This window comes from Dermacentor andersoni, chromosome 2, assembly GCF_023375885.2.
Source record: "Dermacentor andersoni chromosome 2, qqDerAnde1_hic_scaffold, whole genome shotgun sequence".
Lineage (NCBI taxonomy): Eukaryota > Metazoa > Arthropoda > Arachnida > Ixodida > Ixodidae > Dermacentor > Dermacentor andersoni.
In genome coordinates, this window is record NC_092815.1 from 30,584,037 (window position 1) to 30,600,786 (window position 16,750).

Here is a 16,750-nt window from a genome sequence, read left to right on the forward strand (position 1 = left end):
TTCACACTTGTAACTATGATTACTAAAATCCAGGTTTCAGCTGCAGTGATTCTGCCCGGGCCGCGCGGCAGGGTTTGCGTTGTGAACTCGATGCTGCAAAGGGCGTCTTCGCGTTTGTATAGACTTCGAGGATGCGATGACACCCTCGGCTACGTTGAGGAGTTGTCTGTCGCGAAAGCAGCAGCCTATGTGCAGGTTTTCTTTTTCTATTTTTTGAACATAGATGCACGTATACATTTGCAAGAATATAATATAATTTCTAAAAAAAAACGTTTCCTCATGATAACTTGTGTTTATTGTACACTTCTGTGAAATTTGCTTATATATATATATATATATATATATATATATATATATATATAAACGAGAAGAAAGGAGGTTAACCGAGGGGCCCGATTTTTATTAGTCGTATCACAAGAAGCCAACAAACACTGACACCAAGGAAAACATAGGGGAAATTACTTGTGCTTAATAAATTAATTACTGAAACGATAAACTAATGGAAATTAAAGTGGATGAAAAAACAACTTGCCGCAGGTGGAAACCGAACCCACAACTTTCGCATTTCTCGTGCGATGCTCTACCAATTGAGCTACAGCGGCGCTGTTTCCCCATCCACTTTCGTGGGTATTTATGTTTCCTAGTAACACCCTGGGAGTGGGTTCGGTTCCCACCTGCGGCAAGTTGTTTTTTCATCCACTTTAATTTCCATTAGTTTATCGTTTCTTTAATTAATTTATTAAGCACAAGTAATTTCCCCTATGTTGTCCTTGGTGTCAGTGTTTGTTGGCTTTCTATGATATGTCTATATATATATATATATATATATATATATATATATATATATATATATAGACATATCATAGAAAGCCAAATGATATGTCTATATATATGTATATATATATATATATATATATATATATATATATATATATATATATATATATATATATATATATATATATATTGCTTTTGGATTCGTATGACATATGCGATTGAGTCTGTGTCAAATAATAATATGCAAGATAACAGATTGTAATTGTATACTGGGAGTTATTTTACACAAATGTATCATAACTTGTTTCTATGTAATAACATCAAATTATCTACATGTACTTGTGTTTAAAATACTCTTATATCCACACTTTATGCGTGATTGTATTGATACACCAGTCGCTACCATGCTTGTCTTGGAGACCGGAGCTTTGTCGAGCCGAAGAAATTTCGGCTTTTTTCCAGCTCCCCCCATTTCACCTTGTGTATCCAGTGGTGAAAACAAAAATTATGATGATGATGATTATGATTATGATGATTTCTTCTAAATGCCGCTTCGTTCCGAAATCGCCCAATACACGTCGCAGCAATCGGTCAAAATCAAATAAATTCATAGCATTTAACGTCCCAAAGCACCTCACAGGCTCTATGGGAGACAGCGTAGCGAAGGTATGGTATGATTAATTACGGCCCTCTGGCATTCTTTAAAGTGCGCTTAAATCTATGGGCGATAATTTTTTGAATTCAGCGCCTGCATCGAAATACCTCTACCGAGGCCGGGAATCGAATACCCGACCTCGTGCTCGGTAACAAGGCACTATGGCTATACAGAGCCACCGTGCCCTGTACGTTATTGAGTGTTTTGTATTAAGTATCTTAAATATTATTCCTTATATGAAGTAATTTATAGTTGCGATAATTTGTAGTAGGAATATATGTTGCACACTGTGAGAAAGAAGGCGGTAAAAAGCCATCAACAGGTGCAGTAACTTAATTTACCAAGCGTTACTACCACTTCGCTAGCTTTTTACTGCTTCCAATAATTCCGATTTAGAGTAAATACTTACTTCGCTACACAGATGCCACTGCCGGATGTACTACTGGAAAAATAGGTGCGGCCCCGCTCTCGGTCAGGTGCACGACCATTATGGGACTCAACTCTTGGAAAGAGGTGAATGTCCCCAATCCCAGGGCGTCCTCACTTAATCGCTGCTTCGGGGTACTACATCAAGGAAATGCCATCAAGGAAATGGCCGAGACTCCCTATATTATAAAACCCCCAAAAGGCAGCTCTGGATAGGATTTTAGTGCAGCATAAAAAACAAATATGCACAGGTATGAGGAAGCCCCTTTCGAAATACTTCGGCCGTGGCATGGCCGAAACGTTAGTTAATACAATTTTAATGCGGTTAGCATTCTTAGGATACCTCACGCACTTTCGGTTATCGATGCCCGTGCCTTTCTCCAATCGTTTTCATGCCCGTGACCCGATGTGTCTATTAGTTTGGGCCATTTGGTATGTGCTGGTGGTCGGGAAGCTGTCGTGGTTGTTCCAGCTTCGTCTTCTGACTCTCGTCGTGCGGTAGTTGTAACGCCATCTTCGCCAACAGTGGTCGTCATCCCACTGTCGTCATGTCGTCGCGATCATGCTGTAGTCAAACCACCGCCATAATTTCAGAATGCTGATCCCACTGCCGCCATGACATCGTTGTCATACCACCTTCGTCGTTCAATAGATATCGATCCCATCAACTCAACAGATTCTAAATAGAGCTATCTTGGGCAGTACCGTGTGTCGCTACATTGCTTAAGGTTAATCGCATTAACATCGATAGAGTGGTTCTGCAGGAATGTTATGGTACTTGTTCCTATTGTTTTTTTCTAAATTGTCACAGAGACTTGGCAAAACAAGTACGTTAACCAAAGTGCTGAATTGGTTGCGGCACTGAATGAATTCCTCAAGATACGCCAATATGATGCCACTCAACGGGCGCATTTCAGATGTGGTCGTGACATTTACGTAACACTCAGTCACACTCGTGAGCGCAGCTACTCAAGCAATAAGTACAGCGCAAACTTAAGGTTCTGCTCTGAACGTGAAGGCGTATTTGCATAAGTGAGTCAGCTCCTCAATCAGTGGGCTCGGGTGGATATGTAGATCAAAGAGCTGCCCACACTGTATCGTCGGCAAGCTTCTGCACTGGGAAAGTTTGAAGAGAACGTTGCGCCAAAACGCTTCAAGCCAATCTCATTTTAAAGTATGCTTAGTATTGGATACACACGAGAGGCAGCGTGGCCTTAATCAATACATATTGACGGAACTATTCGTTAAAATATGGAAAGCAACCATTCCATTGGAGAATGAAAATTTTGAAGAAAACATTGCAGACAAAGAGACATCTGCAAACAAGAGTTTGCTTTGCTTGCACTCAGTGCAGGAGACCTTAGGTGCCACCTTGAAACGCTATGTTGCTTTAGCGCATTATGCGGAATGAACGAATGAATGAATGAATGAATGAATGAATGAATGAATGAATGAATGAAATATGTCTAGTTCGCTTAAGGTTTGGACAGACCATGGAGAATATATTGCTATATTTGAAGTAAGGAAGGACGCACTTTCTATCAAACGGTAATTTCTTGGGTCCACCGCTTTCGTTTACAACGTAACGGTGGCAGATTGATACCTCTATGTCGAAGAGGACGGGTATGCCCCAACCAAGCGCCATCGAGACGCCAAGTTCGAGGATGTCGAAGCGGACTCCCAGCTCGACGAACGGCCAACGGAAGGGGAACTCTTGGAGCAGCGTGTAGAAGGGCGTCAGGTCGTGCAACTTGATTACGTACGTCGACAGGCAGTAGCGCAGGGCCTCTCCGGCGTATTCGACAACAGAGAGGTCCTTCGTGTTTCCTGCAAAGGAGAGAGGAATGTTTCTGTTGCTGTCGAACTTAATTCAATATAATGTAAACACTATATAGGGCAACTCGGTAAAGGAATAAAAAAAATTCTAGGCTGTTACCCCAAAAAGTCTCGGCCTCAGTGAAATGCGGCCGGCGTGGCCAGGATTGACCCTGCGACCTCGAGCTCAGCAGCGCAACGTCATAACCCCTGGACTACCGCGGCGGGTAAAAGGAACAAACAAATCCCAGAAAGGTAGGGCTAGTCTTTACAGGTAGTTACGCGCCACCGCGCTATCGTGGAGGGATCTCAACGCATCACATGAATGCACGCTCAGAGTTTGCCATGTCACATAAAAGGAACTTCCTGGGTGGTCTATGCACTGCACCCAGAATCAATGTTTCTTTGGGACACTAAATACCACGAATCAATCAATCAATCAATCAATCAATCAATCAATCAATCAATCAATCAATCAATCAATCAATCAATCAATCAATCAATCAATCAATCAATCAATCAATCAATCAATCAATCAATCAATCAATCAATCAGAATGGAACAAGTAATTTCTTAGTAAATAGGCCCTAGGCGATGCGCGACAGAAACCTACCGCGATGTGCCTGATGTAAGGAAAGAAATGCTTCGCATTAAAAAGATTCTTCACAGATTTATGCAAATCTCACAAGTTATACATCAAAGACAACGATGCTGTACAAGGGAGTTCTCACACCATATACGCTAGAGGTACTATATGTTCTGCTTGCTGGTTTGCGGCCTCGCTGCTCTTGAGTTCAAGCACGGTCATAGCAAGCGTCAGGTTTCGCGGCTGTACAAACTCTTAGCTGACCTCCAACGTGGAGGTCCCCCCCCCCCCCTCCCCTTGAGGCATGGAGACACAGGCGAACGATCGCCACAATCAAATCAGGCGGCCTTGGTGTTCTGCACCATGGCGGCAAGGGAGTGTATCAAACTCGTACATATTGAGTGTACAAGACGAAAAGTTATGCCGTTTGGACCATGCACTTACAGCCGTTTATTTTAAATCAATATCTGAGGGTACAGCCACCTGATTCTTGGCCAATCCACCACTGGGGATGCGTGCCCATTTTTAAGGATCATCGTCAACAGCAGCAGCCGTAGCAGCAGCAGGAGGACGAGGAGGAAGAGGAGGAGGAGGAGGTTGTTGCATATTGATGTTCGTTTTCTCCCGAAGTGTGGCCGCAAATATTCGAATTTTCAAATAAGAATGATATATTATACACTAGCTATCCATATTCTTATTCTAAAATGAAGCATTCGATAATTCAGAATATCGAAACTGACCAAGTATTTTGCAACAACAAACTGTTAAAGTCGGGTAAGTATTCTCCGCCTACTAAGCAAAGCACCGCAAATTTAGGAAATGGAACAATGACAAAAATTCTTCGAAGCAATGCAGAAACGAAATGGGTAATGCAAGCGTTCTTTACGGTTTTGATGCGGAAGTCTACACAACAACCTGTGATTTTTCGTTGTATTCTGTAATTTAGTGCTTCACGCAGCCCGGTCATGTAGCACCTTTATCTTTTACGCTACAACCAGTGGTGCTTCTCTCGATCCGGGCCCTCTTACATTTGTATACGGCGTACTAGTTATTCTTCAGTATATTAATTTCCTTTCCCACCCCAACCTGTAATATTTCTTTCGACAAACGTTTTTTCAACCTTTCTGGAAAGCTGGTCGTACTGCAGCCATTCATTCTCGGGAAGCTTGTGAGCAACCAGGCTCTAAAACTATTGAGAGGTTACCTGTGCAGTTCTTTTACTTAATTAGTGATCGTGTGTTTAAAATTAATCTCAATCCTCTGAAATTCATGGCTGTCCTTTTTTTTTCTTTTTTACTAGTCGTACCTAACAATACCGAAATAAATATTTCTGCTATAAATATACGTGTTTGCGTTTGACTATTCGATATTCAACACTTGCTGTTTGTATTCAACTCGCATTCGAAAAAAATTTGATATTTGCTCACCTCTACCCGAAAGTTTTCTTTCCAGCATAAATACGGACCACAAATTAAGTGAATGCAGTGAAAAAACTAAATAACAATGTTGACAAACAATGGAACTTCAACAAGACTAATTTAATTTTGCATAGCATTACCTGACCGTTACATGAAGTAAAGATTGTAGTATCGCGGGCAATATAAATTGCGGCAAACATTCGCTTATTAAAGATTCAAGCATGGTGTCACGTGCCTAATGACACACAAATGCAGAGTTCACTCGATGATCGTGAGCACGCACGGTCGCAATGCTGGCCTGTGGAGAAAAGGCGACATGTGGCAGCGTGCATGCTTGTCCCAAACCGAACGTTCCGTGCTGCCGCTCCCTTCCGCACTCCAAATGTGCCGCGCCTCCATATCCCAGCAGATCACGTGACCTCCAACAGTGGGGGCGCGGGAAAACGTGGTACATCAAGGCACTAAATTTCTTGGCTTACCCTTGAATGCTCGTCCTGCCACCCATGGAGGAAGGACTGCATGCTGCCCCACCCGTAACAGATTACGTGACCTCCAATACATGACGCCGGCTGAGCATGCACTCGGCCGCGCGGGCAGAGCGGGCAATGCATGGGCCACCGCAACCGGGGACTGCGGTGCCGAAGGCGACGGCGTGGACGCTCCTCAGGCGTCCGTAAAATGCTGTGTCTGTGGGTGTGCGTGCGTGCGTGCGTGTGTTTTTGTATTTACAGATACTGTAGCCCTTTTAGAGAGGGCCATAGCAGGAGCGGGAACAGTGAATTCGCATAAACAAGGCAAACACTGAAAAACAATTTCACAGGCAAGCGAACAGAAAGATATAGGCATAGCGATTTACATATTCGATAGGTACTCCGCGATGGCGACTAAAAACTGGCAGGATTGGAACGATTAGTACCGGATTATGAATTCCAGTGTATAGTATTGTATGTGAAAAAAAAAGAGCTGTACCTCTCTAGATGGAAGGGACAACGGCTCAATAGAAGGCTCAGACGGAAGGTCGCACTTTTCAACAAGGAAATTTAAGCACACTGCCGCGTTCTAAGTCAACAGCAATGGAGAGAGCTCTGTCACTCTCTAGACGGGCAACTCCACCACCCCCGCTCGTGGAAAATCCTCAAACATTTGATTGATAGCACCACCACCCGCTCATATCAACAAGATCACCTCACCAAGCTTTTATTCACAGAAAGCAAGACGCATGGCCAGGACCACATTAAGAATAGCTTATGTCAAAAGTACATCCCATCTGGTCTGACTCAACCTCACGGCCCATACACAGGGACTTCCAACCCTGCCCTTGATGAAGATTTCAGCGTGGCAGAGATTCATGCTGCCCTACATAAGCTGAACAGCCGTTCGGCGCCAGGCCCAGATGGTGTTACGAATAAAACACTAAGAAATCTAGATGACCCGTCGGTGCAACAACTCACCGAATACATCAACAACTGCTGGCGCCAGGGATCCATTCCCCCGACATGGAAAACGGCCAAAGTAATTCTCATCCCCAAACTCGGTAAGCCATCTAGCCTCGCCAATCTCCGGCCCATATCGCTAACTTCATGTGTAGGCAAGGTCATGGAGCACGCACTCCTAACCCGTGTAAACACTCACCTCGAAGACACATGTGCTTACCCCCACTCGATAATTGGCTTTAGACAGCATCTTTCCACCCAAGACGCTATGCTCCAACTTCAGCATCAAATCCTAGATGGTAAATCCCGTCACACGAAGGCGATCTTGGGCCTCGACCTCTAGCGCGCCTTCGATAATATAAGGCACTCCACCATCCTCGAGCGCATCTCCTTGCTCAACCTTGGAGAACGCACTTACAACTACGTAAGGGACTTTCTATCCAATCGGAAGGCCTTCCTGTCAGTCGGAGACATTCGAGCGGAGGAACTCTCCCTCGGCAGCACGGGCACACCGCAAGGCTCTGTCATTTCTCCAATACTGTTTAATCTGGTTATGCTCGGATTAGCACAAGAACTACAAAAACTCGACGGCATTGAACACACCATATACGCCGACGACATTACAATCTGGGCTGCAAAGGGCAGTGACGGCCAAATCGAAACTGCCCTACAAGACGCCATTGACGTCGTAGAAAATTATCTTGAAGGTCCGGGACTCCGCTGTTCCACTGAAAAGTCGGAGCTTCTCCTATACCGCCCCACACTCCGTGGACGTCCCCCACGGGGCTCCACGACTAAACGCCAATACGAGGAAATAGAGCTGAACCTGCGGGATGGCAGACCTATACCCGTGGCCCCTTGCATCCGCGTTCTTGGTATGACCATAGAAGCCAACGGAGCTAACTCTACGGCTATCTCAAAGATCCTTCGACAGACCGCCAATGCATCCTGACTGCTGAAACGAGTGACCAACCGGCGAGGGGGTATGAAGGAAGACAGCCTCATCCGCCTTGTCCAATCTTTTATCGTCTGTCACATTACTTATGTTGCGCCTTTTCTCAACTGGTACAAAGCTGAAAAGACTAAACTGGACATCATCTTTAGAGGAGCCTATACGCAGGCCTTAGGACTACCCAACCACACCAGCGCGGAACTTCTACTACAATTAGGTATCCACAACACGCTAGACGAGTTAATCGAGGCCCAGCGTCGATCTCAACTAGAGCGGCTTACTCTCACGGAAACTGGCCGCAGCATTCTAAACAAGCTTAATATCACCTACCACCGTCAACATGGAGACAAACACCCAATACCACGCGACATCAGCAATGGATACACGCCGACCCTATTCCGAAAAACATGCACCCAGACTACAACAAAGAACGCAGGAAGGCACGAGCTACTTCCCTCATCAAAGCTTCCGCCAACACCGGGGGCGTCACCTTCGTCGACGCAGCTGAATACCAAGATGGACGGCGCTTTGCGGCGGTTACCACAGCAGGCGGCTTGCTCCGACATGCTGCCAGCATCATTACCAAAAATGCCGAGACGGCCGAGGAAGTGGCCATCGCCCTGGCCACTCTTGACCCAGCCTGTCACACCATACTGAGCGATTCTCGCGCAGCAGTCAACAACTACATCAATGGTCGTATTTATCAATCACTCCGTATCTTACGACAAGCCCCGCATTTGTCTGAAAATCAAAGCACCCTCGCCTGGATCCCACCACACGCCGGCGTCTACGCGCACCTCACCAACCTCAACGAGGTTACACACTCCGTAGCACGAGGACTAGTCAACCGTGCCGGAGACGGTGCAGGTGCACCCGCAGGACGCGGCCGCCTTACAAGATACAACGACCTTGTGAAGTCATCTTACCTCGCTAGAAGAACTTTCCCCACCCCTCACCGCAAGTTAAACAGGGCGCAGGCAACCACCCTTCGCCTGTTACAGACGAATACATACCCCTCCCTCACACGCTATCACACTATATACCCCGACATCTACCAGGCCAGAAGTGCAAGTTCTGTAAAACTGAATCAGCAACACTCCCCCACATGCTATGGGAGTGCAAACATTAATACCAAGAGCTTAATCCCGTGACCCTCTCGTCGAGATGGCACGCCGCCCTGCGCAGCTCCCATCTCGACGACCACCTCTGGGTGACCCAGCAGGCCTACGAAGCGGCGAAGAGGCAAGACCTCGACGTCCCATCGTGGGAGGCCTAGGCCCAGCCGACTGAACAGCTGGTGCTCATTAAAGTGCACTCTCTCTCTCTCTGTATTTGAACGTCTTAGTATGAGCTAAACAGGTTTTTAGGTTCAAAGCACGGTAACCACGAGTATAAATTTCTTTAGAAAAAGATGATGGCAATAAAAAATCAAATAAAAAGCGAGAGACGGCGTTAATGATGATGTGCAGAAACTTTAGGGATTCAATATGGTAACGCAGCGAGAGTGGTTCGAGATTCAGGGACCGCAGTCAGTGCCTGTATCGATTAAAAACGGTGACTGTAATTATGGCGGATGAAGCGAAGAGAAATTCCTTTGCACAGATTCCAATGAAACTATCTCACACTGCTTGTATGGCTACCGAACCATGGAGGCGAATTCAAGAAAAGGGCGAAATAATCTTTTTATAAAAGCAGCTAGGATCGCATGGAGCCTTAGTTAAAGCGCGGAGCAGTAACCTAGTTGAAGTCCTTTCTTATCAACATGTTAAATTCTTCTTAGTCCCAGAAAGATTTTCGGTGAAAATATCTCCTAAACACTTATACCGGAACACTCATATTAGGTTAATGCCATTCTAGGAACACCAGAAAACGAATGAGCTACGTCTCTTAGTAATTTACATTACAGTTGTTTTACTGCACTTCATATTAATTTAGAATGTCTTACACCACGCGAAAAAGTACACAAGGGATTCAAGACTACGATAATGGTCATCAATAGAATTGATAGCTTCATACAGGATATAATTGTCAGCATAAAGCCGCATTTTAGATGCGGTGTTACTTGGCAGACCATTGATGCACAGCAAAACATGCATCAGCAGAATTAATGCAAGCAAATTGTGAGCGACAACGAAGACACGAACCAAAAGACACAACAACGAACCAAAAGCATTAGAAAAGTCGATGAAGATAGCATCCACTTGATTACCCCTGTCCAGATAGAAGAGATATCATGAATGAAATCAACTATTTGCGTTACAGCGCTGCAGCCGTCACGGAAACCATACTGAAGCAGATAAGTAGTGCTGTTCAGATATGTGTGAAGTGACGCGCTCAAGCTCTCTACTGTGGACGGCACTGGCACGGAGGCGTGTGTCTGGACCGAACATTCGTTTAGTGCATGAAGGACCCTTGCAATAAAGTATAAGGGCTTCAAAGTGTATATATTGTTCGGGTAGCGAAATGGACAGATGTCAGTGAACTCTGTTGGCATGTTTTTATCTTTGTTTCTTACATTTCTTATTTCATTCATTCATTCATTCATTCATTCATTCATTCATTCATTCATTCATTCATTCATTCATTCATTCATTCATTTTTTACATTAGCATAATCATTTATTCGTTCAGTTTTTGCTGCATAACATAGGTAAATGGAGTAGCCGAGGCAATCTTCACCTCAATCTCTCTCTACAGCAGCACATGTAAAGTAGAACAGAACAGTACAGAGGTTAGAATGTTGAGTCAAGGAGTTCTGTAACGTGCTTATGAATACTACGCTCTAGCCTTTTACACGAGCATATATGGAGTCAGAGGTATTAGTGTTTAATTAGGGAAAGACTGTTTGCCACCCGATTTGTACAATGGTAACTTTAGCTGCTTTCCACGAGCTTGGTACTCGACTAGAGTATAAGAACTTCTGAAAAATATCCATCAGGTTTTGAGAAGTTACCGAAAGCAAAACACGAGACGTGAAGAAAGGGACAACGCGAAGTCTCGTGTTTTGCTTGCGGTAAGTTCCCAAAATCATGGATCACCAACTGGCCTACACCCACTCTGCTATACACATAGGTACTGCGATGTCCATAGAATATAGCGTCCAAGAATAGAAATAGGGATACCATCTAGCTGTATGTATGTATGTATGTATGTATGTATGTATGTATGTATGTATGTATGTATGTATGTATGTATGTATGTATGTATGTATGTATGTATGTATGTATGTATGTATGTATGTATGTATGTATGTACGCACGCACGCACGCACGCACGCACGCACGCGCGCTTCCTGCATTCTTGCACGCGCTCGTTCGTACTGTGTCTGCTGAGCGCAAGCTTGTGGATGGCTGCCGACAGCAGGTCCGTGTGCAGGCGCGAGAACTCGTTGTCCAGTCCCGGGTGGCTGCTACGCCAGCGGCCACACACGAACCGGTAGAAGTCATCGCAGGGGTCGGCCGCCCAGTCGAGCGACATGCGCACCTCCTGGCCGTAGTCGTAGGGGCGCCACGTGCTTCCGCTGCGCCACCAGCGGCCTCTACTCTTGCCGCGCCGTTCGAACGACGACAGCCCGGAGCGGAGCGCCTCGCCTAGGCTCTGCCACCTGCGGTGCCACGTGAATCGCACGTTCGTTACCCAATGAATTCGTTTATTTATATTCTCCAGTGCTCGCCACATTTAACGAGAACTGGCGAACACCAGGAAAGTGTCCACCTGCGTCCTCACCGGCAGCCGCTGCACAACACAGCAAAAGAATATTGATCAGCCCTTCCACTCTGTAAAGAAGGACGAACACAAAGCTGTGGTGTGTTTTACCTCAGTCGACGCATTTATGTATATATAGGTATTCTTCTTCTTCTTCTTCTTCTTCTTCTTATTATTATTATTATATAAAGACACAGACAACGAATACGTCTTTAGGCTGTGGAGTGATTTATTCTTATTATTTTATGAAGTAGTGACGTGTGCAAGTACAGCCGCATGGCAGACGCGAATTCCACAGTATTTACAACTTCACTGTGAACTACGTAATTGCGAAAAGTACATGAATCTCGGTGTAATGTTAGAATCGTCTTAGCGGCTAATTGTCGTATAATTTGTTTCGGGATGATTTTTATAAAGCAAGAGTTACAGCCGTGTTATGTAACCGTGCTCCTTCCGTAGAGAGTCGTGTATTAACAGCAGACGGGAATTCTATGCTGTTTACAACTTCACTGTGAACTAATTATGACAAGTAAATGAAACTCGGCGCAATGATAGAGTCGTCTTAGCGGCCAATTTCAGTATGATTTTTTCCCCAAGATACCTACATTAGATTGAGAGCTACAGAGTACTCACGAGCAACTGGAGACGAAAATTTTTCCCTGTCGACGTGACGCGTATGAAGGACATCGACCACCGCCGGAGTGTAGCCATATATAGCTTCGCTGTAATATAGTTTTACAGCGAACTCTAATAAATGGATGGAGAATAAATGGATGGAGAATGAATGGATGGAGAATGAATGGATGGAGAAATGGCGGAGAACTTCGCCTGAAAGCGCGCTAAGACGTCGTCTAAGTTTGGACGGAAGTTAATGGAGAAACCCCCTGGAGGTAATCCTATCCATCTTGAGGGGGATGCATGTCGGGGTTGTCAAGGGTGACACGGGGACGAAGTTTCAAATGCGTGACGTAAATAGGGACCTTGCGAAATATTGTCGAAGCTCTGCCAATACTGCTTCGAAGCTATCTTGAGCTTATAACAGCGCATCGTTTCAGAATTATCGGGATGAAGCGCAGTAAGAGTGAAATGCGACTTGTGAGGAACATGGGCGTCATTTGCAAACCAACGTATACCGTAACCAGCTTTTCTAAACACGAGGGTTTAGTTCGCGTGAGTTCCACCACGTGGCGTACTGACCTTAAACTTTTCAAGCTTACCGCCTTGACGCGGTCATGACGTCAACAAAACAAAAATAAAATAATTACAAGCTATCCCTGCGCATTGAACTTCGCTACAATGCTTGTCCAGCCGGCGTTATCACTCTTCTTGATAAAGCGTAGCCGCTCGTCAATGGAAATGACTTACCATCCTGAGAGCGTTTACTGTTTAGTCGCGACGAGCGATGATTGATTGTGGGTTAGGATAGGGTTCCTCTTTCTCTTTTCCATTTTTTTTCTTTTTGCTGCTACAGAGTAAACAAGTTAGGGTAACCGTAAGAAGCACTCCGTGGCAGCCTTTCTTCAGTCGGCACACATTCTTTACATCCGAACATCGCACAGCGTCTACGAGAGACGCCGTCGTGGACGGCTTTTGCTTTTGACCTATCGATTTCGTTAAGGTGCCCCCAGTTATTTCCCTAGCGACTTTGTCATCCGCACTCATGGGCTACCGTAGCAGCGGCAAATCGAGATGCGCTTAAGTATTAAGATATATACATGGATATTTTGGTTTTGCACCTTGAGGCAAAAGGCACGACACAAGAATTGAGCAAACTGTCTCTGCGTCGTCGTCGGTAAGCATGCAATGGCCGAAGCTGCTCTCAATATTACGTCACATTCACTGGCCACCGGGCCAGGTACACCTTTGGGTATTGCATATATAGTACTTGCAGTTCCCTAAGTAGTCTCCTATCGAGGTTATCCATGTGCGTAAAGGAAGACCGCTATTTAAAATTATTGTGCAGTAATATATGCGGGATTTGGCTGTTCTTCATATTGTCTACGATGTTGTCGTTCCGCCTTTATAATATAGCCGCAATGTAGACTAGCAGGTATCGAACGCCATAAAGGCTACCCGCATACTCAAAGACCTCGCGCACAACTGCTGACACTTACTTGCATTCAAGAGTTGTGCGACTGCCAAGGACATACTTAACGAATGTTACATAATAAATTATGGGGTTTTATGTGCCAAAACCACGATCTCATTATGGGACACGCCTTAGTGGGGGATGCCGGAATAATTTGGAACATTGGGATTCTTTATCGTGTGCGTAAACCAATGTACACGGGTGTGTCGCATTTCATACCCATTGAAATACGGCAGCTGTGGCTGGTATTCGATCCCGCGACCTCGCGCTTAGCAGCCGAACCCCATAGCCAGTAAGCAAATACGGCGGGTAAGGAATATTGGTAGTTCGAAGAAGGTGACAGTCGGCACGGGAGACTTGAGACAATTTGTTCCCATCCTCATAGCGCGAGAATCGGCACAAGCCGTCGGAGAATGACACCGTAGGGTGCATTATACTTAATGTAATGGAGTCCGCGTCCAAAATTTCAGACCCGAATCACGCTGTCGCGACTGGCGACCAGGCATCTCGCTTATACGCGCAGTCACCTGACAGCTGCCGGGCGCTGGCGTCGGCCACAGGACCTACTCGACCTCTCTTCAACACTTGCCGACATTATCGCCCTATATATTTCGCGCCATCGGGTTTTAGCTCAACTGCTTCAACAGCCAATTCATTTGTGCCAAAGTCTGGCAACTCCGTCAACGTTATGGTTTCTTATATTTAGGTCATCTTTTACATTTAGGCTAATGCTCTCCTGAGACTTCCAGCGGCTTCACCTTTCCCAAAGTGCCCGCATTGTTGTCGGCCTCTGTTCATATTTTGGAGGATTTTTAATAGACGTTGAAACAATTTAGCATGGCCCCTGACCACACTGCTCAAAAAGTTATTTTATTTTCCTGAGGTCTTGTACAAGCTTCTGCCTTCTTGCCATTGATCAACCTCCTGATTTCCTTGTCACTTGTATCCTATTTTGACGACTACGATTTCACGGAAGTTGGCAATGATGTCATGGCAAAGGGATTGACGCCATTTAAATCAATTCTACCGTGGACACGACAGCCGCTTTTGATCACTGTGAATGAAAATATTGCATTAATGAGCGCCATTCTTAAGCATATAAATTCACAGTAAAAAATTATGCGGATCCGACACAATGTGCGAATCGATGTAAGCGAAGCTTTCTGTGTACGATCTGACTATGCACGCTCTGAACCTCCCTCCGATACGCCGTGCAAGACAGCAACAGCACCAGTCGAAAAGTGGCAGGAAGAAGCAAAGAAACCTTCACTTTAAGAAAGTTGTCTTTACATGTTGACGTACAGTTGCGTGTTGGCGTGGCGTCATCGCGTCCTTTGCGGGATTTCTAAGCTGCGAGAGCCAACTGGCCGACTTGCCCACTAGACTTTCTGCCTTCAGGAGCAACGTTATCCTGTTGTCAAGATGCGAATGGTCTATCCAGCTTACTACAGGCCTACAAGATTGTTCTTTTTTTCAGTCTGCTCAATATTTGTGCCCTCCACAGCGATACTGTGGAGGTAGTTCCTTTTTACTACACTGCACTCAAAAGTGAACTTGTTTTCGAATTATGTTCTCTAATAATGTTGTATTGCTGCTATCATTGTCGTACGTAATCTCAGGCACCTTCTAATGAAATGCTTTCGATTTTGCCAGATTACACCCGCCATTGCGATGCAAATAAAGTAACTTCAACTCATTTTTTTTTTCAGAAATAAATACTGAGTGAAACGATGACGTCATCCTGAACAAGATCAACAAACACCGTAGTACTCGATCTTCTGATGTCCCTATTCGCAAGCTTTTGCTCGTGCGAGACACAACACAAACACGCAACGATTAATGAAGTATGAATTACACGCCAGTTGACATTCTGTCAATGTACATTTCCGCTGATCACCGGGATAATAGCGTGGTCTTGTCTTTGGCGACATTATCGGTCTACAGCCTCGCTCAACAACACAGCTCGTTATTCATCACTCTTTTTTGTTGAAAGGACCCTACTGAATTTCCTCCGAATATACTTTTGGCTTTAGGTGTGACCTTGAACGCCCGCTTATTCTGTTACGCTGACGGCGACCGTTGTCGTCAGGCTACCGCCTCATTCTGTGCTTCGCCGTCACCAGAGAACACAGAAAGCTGTCTTCACAAGCAAACCACCGGGATTCGAGCCCATGTATTAAGAGCATCCTGCATTCTGGAGCTGGGCACGCTAACCATTACGCTACTCCAGAGGTTTAAGTATATAACCTCCTTGCATAGAAACGACAGCGTGGTTGCTAATATATTGTTGGCTTGGATATGTTTGGCACGAGGCCCAAGACGGCACCCTGTCTTCTAACGTGTTCTTATGTTTGCGTTCGCGTCTCTGTCTTGAAGGGACGCGCACCGTAACATGCAGCAATGGTTCTTGGATCGAGCGTATGTATGAGGCGAGAAACGCTGCCCTAAACTGTGTGTTCTTTAATTTGTGCGGTAAACCCATGTTTATATATCCCCGCAATAGCAAGAGTCACGAGTATGGCAACCGTAACCGCAAGCGTCACGGTATGGTCGTAACTTGTCGCGACAGTGTAGTTGTTATCTACAGACTCTTCCACTAAGGAATACGCGGCGAGGTATGGCCGATGAATAATTACCAACATTGGTTTTCAGTAAACGTTTATTACCAAGAATGGCGGGTGGTTATACTACCGCAAATATCACATGCTGGGTGGTGACTGCAATCATTTACTCGCCACATCACACATCTACACTAGAATTCAACCAGTTTCACAATTTTTCGCTTATATTCTCTCGACCCGAAACAGCGACTTCGCCTGCCACACGCTTTTCCTCTTTTTGTACCCCGCTCCTTTCCAAATGTGCTGAGACGTGCTGACACCGATGTTTGCTGCT

The 16,750-nt window shown here is 45.2% G+C and overlaps 1 non-coding gene across 1 annotated transcript; it reads right to left on the bottom strand.

Moving 5' to 3' along the window:
* Positions 1-529: 529 nt before the first annotated feature.
* TRNAS-AGA (transfer RNA serine (anticodon AGA)) lies at positions 530-602 on the bottom strand. Its single transcript has one exon. It is a non-coding gene; the product is annotated as a tRNA-Ser (tRNA).
* Positions 603-16,750: the final 16,148 nt, after the last annotated feature.